Genomic DNA, 6659 nt, shown 5'->3' with positions numbered 1-6659 from the left:
CTTAACAATTTCTAATTTTCCTACATTCATGGTTCTCACATTCCATGTTCCAATTACTAGTGTCTGCTTACAACTCTTCCTCTTCCTTTATATTTCCATGCTTGAAAGTTCTACCTAGGTTGCCCTTTTGTTTGTCTACGTGTGTTGTGTTGTGTTGTACATAGGGTTTTCAGAGGCCTGCTGTTTCACAAGTCGATGGCCAAACCTTCTTCCTAGTCTGTCTTAATCTGAATGTTTAGATTTAGAGGAGTATCTGACAGACAGCAATTTGTGGAGCAGTGAAAGATAAATCCCGCATTTTGGAGTTGACCATTAGTTACAGTGTAGTCCCTGCCCTTAGCCCAGTGCCTTGACCCACTTATTTCCCAGCTCACCCTCCAGCAGGATACCACTTCACTTCTCCCAAATGCCTTCAGAGTTAATCTCCCATTGTCCGACCCATGACCTGACAGCTTGTATCTGATGCTTTCTTCTCTCCTGTGATTCCAACCACATCAAATGCTGAGAGGTGTTTTTGTTTTTGTTTTTGTTTTTTTCTGTGTCCAGTGTCTCTTAAGTTTACTTGTACTGTCTCTGAAGGAAAGGTGATGTGTCCTGTAGAGCGCCTGTACCCTCGGGCCCAACCGGTTTTGGCTCCGCCTTGGGGCTTGGTACCTGGAGGTGTGTCAGAAGCTATTGTCGAGGTCGCTTCTGTGTTGCCTGGTCTCGGCTTGCAGCTCCTGCTTCTGCCGGTGGCGGCGAGGAAAACAATACTTGCACAAAATAAACTGTTCGCACATTTCTGTTGAGTCAGTTCCAATTCATAATGATCCCTCCATCAATTTTCACAGTTTCTCTTCTTTATTCCATTAATTTTTGTTTCTATATTTGTATTATTTCCTCTTCTTGGCTTTTATTCTTCTATTTCAAATAATATAAGCATTTATAACTTGTCATATTTGTGCATACCTTCCCTCAACAGATCTTTTGTTTCATACTTGGCTAGGAATAGAAAAATAACTCCATTTCCTGTCTTTTTTGTTTCTTCAATTTTTTTTATACCAATCCACTTAATCTCTTTTCTCTTTTTGGTCAACCAAGAATGTATCGGTAAATAGTTTTGGGGTTTGTTTGGGTTCCCCCCCCATTTACTAGAACAACCTGTAGCATGTTTCTTTTTCTCCCTCCCCCATTTACTAGAACAACCTGTAGCATGTTTCTTTTTCTCCCCCACCCATGAAGTACTGCTTTAGTTTAACTATATATCAAAAAACAAAAAAAAAAATCATGTAACCTTTTGCTATTTAAAATATATTTTTAAAGGCTCATTTTAAAGGTGAATCTTCTTAGCCCTTCCCCAAAGTAACTGCATTATACAGTAAAACCTGTAATAGCTGGAACCTGTCTGAAAAGAGAAACACAAAATATTTTTCCACTAAAGAGAGTAAAAGAAGTGTATTAAGACTTTATTTTGTCAAAGATGGAAAAACTGTGAGATCCAAAAACCAAAGCAGTCCCATTAGGTTCCAGATGTATCTTTGAAATTAAGCAGGAAAACAAAAACAAAAAAAACTAACACAAAATAAAACCTAGTGCTTGTGACAAATTTACAGTGAATTCACCTCTTCATTCTTCAAAAATACGAAAACCAGTTTTCAGTATGAAGAGCTAGAAATTCTCTTACTTACAGACTTGGTAGACTATGCAGCAACTCTGCTGGATTTCTTTCAGAAAGCAGTATGATCCATCCAGACCTTTTAGGACCCAAAAGCTGTGGTTTTCCTATATTCAAAATCAGCAGACTCTGCCTCCACGACCTCTGAATCCACAGCAAAATACTCGAGGGCTGGTGAAAGTGTCACCCCTGACACTTCCATGCCCTCTGCCTCCATGGAAGCCAAGACCTCATCAGCCTCAGTAGTCCCTGGTGGCCATGGTTTGGACAAAGTGGGATTCCAAATGTTACAACACTTAATCTTTTTTCTTTAGCACATGTTTGTCTCCATTCTCTGTTATTGTCACATGAAATATTATCATAGAAGAATTTTGTTTTGTCATAATAGCAGTTAGGTCTAAGTGGATCTTCCTCATCAGCATTTCCTTCACTATGTTTGGTATCCACTCCTGAGTCTCTTTTATCTTCACCATTTACAGGTTTTTGCTGCTTCTCAAGTTTATCTTCTTTTAATTTTAAGTTTATTATCGAACTCTGTCAATTTCTTCTTTGTTAAATTGTGCATTTACACTTTCAAAGTCAAAGTCTTTCTCAAATTCCGTTGGCCCATCTCTCCAAATACGATATTTTCTTCTGCCACCTTAATGACGCCCACGACCTCTCCTTGAAGCTGAAGGAGCACCTGCAACTACTGGTTTCTTGTTTTCCATTCTGCGTTGCTCATTTTCTAGCCTTGGAACTTTATGCACTTCAACTCGCCATTGCTCTTGATTCTCTATTGGTTTTTGGCTGGTAGATGGCAAAAGCCTGGCTGATAAAGGGCTCCTTCTCTCAATAGGTGCTGGAGCAGGAAAGTGGGCTGAGGCAGTATGTACTGCTTGTTCCATGCTTGGGCTTTTTCTCAAAGGGTCTAACTGAGGGCTTGAATGATTTTGCGATGACTATGGTTTTAGAGATCTTGAATCCTGTGTGAACCAGATGGCACTACTTTGGAATAAGGTATCACTGTTTGATGATGCTTCTGTCCAAAGGATGTCAAAGAGCTTCCAGCAAAGCCAACAGCACCAAACTGCTGTCTATCAAACTTGAACTGAACTGACTGTACCTCAGTATCCTGCAAAAAGGTCTGTAGGAACCCACTGAGTAGAGGAGCCTAGCAAAGAACATTGTGATTTTGGTTGCTCACAAACATTGAGATCTTTAATATCACTTGCTCTGAATGTAATATATTCAAAGACTTCATCAGATGATCTGTTGCTCTGTCTTCTGTACCAAAGGATTGAACTTTGGCTATGGCTATGTTGGAGTTCTTGAACGTTGGCATTCTCAGTATGGATTGTGTACAGGATGCCCTTGTAGTGGATCTCTGCCTTGGAAATGAAGCTGGTCTTGCTGCCAATGTAAGAGGTTCCCTCCACTCATGGCCTTGCCGCCGCTTGAGGCCACTTGTAGAGAGGCAGTATCACAATACCGATGCTGCGCCATACAGCTGCTCGCTCTCTTAGTGCCTACAGCAGCCGCCTCAGACTCAACATCAGCAGCCACCTCAAACTCAACATCGTGGCAGCACCAGCTCCATTACCCTCCCCCAGCCTCCCACCTTCAAAACACAGTGCACGGCAGCAGAGGCGGTGGCAGCTTGTAGCATGTTTCTTAACCGTCCAATCTGATTGAAAAATTACTTACTATTCAATTAATAGAAACTAACGTGTATAGTGGGCTCTGGTGACTTAGTGATAAGGAGTTGGATTGTCATCCTAAAGGCATGTGATTCAAATCCATCAGGTGTTTGGGGAAAAGAGATAAACAATCTCTTCTCATGCAGTTTTGGACTCTGTTTCCCTCTGTTTGGACTTGGTAGTACATAACATCAACAGATTTTGTAACAGAAATCTTATCTAGAGTTGAATGAAGAATGATTTGTGCTGCTGGATGGCCATTTGTTTCTTTTTAATAAATTTATAACTCTTACACATGTGAACAAATATAGGTAAATACACAAACATTTATCATTGGAACACTATGACCTGACTCTTAGAAAGGAAGCAATATATGCAGCTCATTGAACCACGTGCATCCTGGTCTTTATCTTTGCTTATTCCATTTCTATTTAAGTTAATAAAATTGAGAAGGTACCAACTCATCATGTACTTCTTTATTTTCAAATTTTGTTATTTTTATTTTTAACATTTATATTCCTCATGCTTTTATTAAAATTTTAGCAAAAGTTTATCATTTAACCATTCATACATTTTCATATTTATAATATTACCTGTCGTATAACCAAACTTCACATTTTCTCTTTGTAGTTGTCATTTCCATTAATATTTTACCTTACCCCTTCTTGCCTTCTTGACTTATCCTTGGCCTAATGCTTCTCTTTTGACCCTTCCTAGCTAGTGCCTCCTTTGTGTATTGTTCACTATATCAATCTATCTGTTATCCAGTTGAAAGTTGAGTCACAGGGTGAATTTTGTCCAGGCTTGAAGAATGACTAAGGACCACTGTATCAGGCACTCCCCCAGTTTGTATTAGATCAGTAAAACTGGAATATTTGTGAGTTTTGTTGTACATTGCTGAACCCTGCACCCTGAACTCCCCCAATCCAGGATCTTCCACTGTGATCCCTTTTAGAGCCAGGCACCAAATACTTTTTCTGGCCTCAGGGTCATGGAAGTTCTATGGTCCGTTAGTCTTTTGGATAGATTGTTACTACACATCTTTTTTCCCCCTTCTCTTCTTGTTCTAAACTGAGAGAAATGGATAGTTGCACTTTAGGTGACTACTTGCAAGCTTTTAAGAGCCCAGTCACTACTCACCAAAGTAGAATATAGAATCTTTTTGTGGATTATTTATGTCAATTGACTTTGATGATCCCTTACATTATAGTCCCAAGGACCTAGGAGAACCAACTCCTTTTCTCATCGTATTTGGTTATGATTAAGGAGTTTAATTTGTTCCTATTCTCTCCTGTTCTCACTACACCTCATTTTCTCTGAGCTCTAGGTTCCCTCAACTTAAAGCTGCTTTTGTCTTCTCCATAATATAAACACAGGAATCATGTCTTAAATCCAAGTTGAAGTAAAAGGCTAGACCATGTTTACAGCAGTGCCAATATTTTAAGTGGATCCTTAACTCATCACTACAGATGAAAGTCCTGGATGAGATCACAAAAAGAATAAATACAAGTGAAGACAAAATATTTTCTGAGCTTATTTATCTTGGAGTAGAACCAAATTCTAGAGAAAACGTGTTGTTTTCTGGAATGAATGTGTGTAACTCTTTAGAGTTTTGATGCTAATAGGGATAGGCAAATTTGCACAACCTATCATCTATTTTTCTATGATTTTATTTGGTTTTAAATAGTTGGAAAAAATCCCAAAGAATAACTTGACAGCTGAAAAAAAAATCACAAAAATTAGCCTCCTCTTGGCTCTGCTCTATGGCTGAAATCCAGTGGGTTCACCCTAGAGTCACTAGGATTCAACAACATTTAATGAATTAGCGGTATATAGTTTGTACTAATGCAGGAGCTCTGGTGGCTTAGTGGTAAGGAGTTCCACTGCTAATCCCAAAACACGCTATTTGGATCTACCAGATCCAAAAGATGTTCAGGGGCAGAAAGGTGAGCAGTCAACTCCCATGCAATTTACTGCCTCTAAAACCTCCTTGAGGGTTAGTTGTCAGTTGGTTCTGACCTGATGGTACTTAACAACAACATCAATATCAATATAGATATCAACCGTGAATGTAGTTCTTTCAACTGTCCATGTATGTTTTCTTACATTTTTTTTCTGTATATCTGCTTATAGATTAACATTTATTATTGCAGGATTATAAAAACAAGTGTATATTTTGTTGACTTTATTTCTTGTGTATCTCTGTATGTCTTCACTTTCTTTAGTAATACTGTGTTGATAATGTTCTTACTATATATTGCCCTTCACTTCACCCATGTGAATATGTGACTTAACTATTTAGTAATTTTTATCTACTTCTCCTGCCCTTCATATCTCTGGTAACAAAATTATTCTTTCTATGTAGAAAACTTTCTTTAGCTTTTTTAAACAGTGAACACATATGATAGTCCTTTTGTAACTGACTTATTTAACACAATAATTGCTAGATCTTTATCCACTTATTCATTGATAAATACTTGGGCTATTGCCATATCTTTGCTGTTACAATAATGTTGCAGTTATGTGTAGATTCCAAAAATCTATTTTTATTGCATCCCTTAGTCCTTTAGAATAAATAACCAAATATATTCAATACATTACACTAATTACTAATTACTAATGACTGAAAAAAATCAGGTGAATTATTGAAGGACATCATAAATGAAGAAAGCAAAAAGTCATTACAAGATAGGAGAGAAAAAGAAATGTTAGAAGAGACTCTGACATTTGCTGTTTAATGTTGAGAAGCTAAAGCAAAAGCAGAAGTGATGAAATAAAAGAGCTAAACAGAAATTACACTCCAGAAGACAAAGCAAACATTCTAACAACAACAACAACAACAAAATTTAAAATGAGGCAAAGACCAAGAGTTAGAAAACCAAAAGGGAAAGCATTTTCAAGCTGGAAGAACTTTATGGAGACTTGATCCTGTATGCTACATTTTCTGATTGTTGGAGGAATGGAATTAATGTATTGGCTTTAGTTTTCCTCTTTTCATATGTGTGTTTATTGCCATAAATTGATCTCTGAACACTGCTTTCTATGTGTTACAAAGATTTTGGTATGTTGTGTTTTCATTCTCAATTGTTTCAAGAAGTTTTTCAGGTTTTTTTTTTAATTAACTTTTATTAATTTTAATGAACATTTACAGAGATTTGGGGTTTTCATTCATTCATTGTTGCACTATTTTCTCTACCCTCCTCCCCAGTTCGTTCTTTTTTTTTTCTCCCCTTGAAAGTCTGTTTTAATTGTCCAGTTGCCACAGTGCTTGTCAAAGCCAGTTCTGATTAATCTCCTTTGTCAGTGTGTCCTTTGGAATTCCCTAT

At 37.6% G+C, this 6659-nt stretch overlaps 1 pseudogene; it reads right to left on the bottom strand.

The window, feature by feature from the left end:
* Positions 1–1736: 1736 nt before the first annotated feature.
* LOC102868249 lies at positions 1737–3302 on the bottom strand (annotated as a pseudogene).
* Positions 3303–6659: the final 3357 nt, after the last annotated feature.

The sequence above is a fragment of the Elephantulus edwardii genome, unplaced genomic scaffold, assembly GCF_000299155.1.
Source record: "Elephantulus edwardii isolate Elephantulus edwardi_28Jun2011 unplaced genomic scaffold, EleEdw1.0 scaffold00459, whole genome shotgun sequence".
NCBI lineage: Eukaryota > Metazoa > Chordata > Mammalia > Macroscelidea > Macroscelididae > Elephantulus > Elephantulus edwardii.
This window is presented reverse-complemented; position numbering and strand designations above follow the sequence as displayed.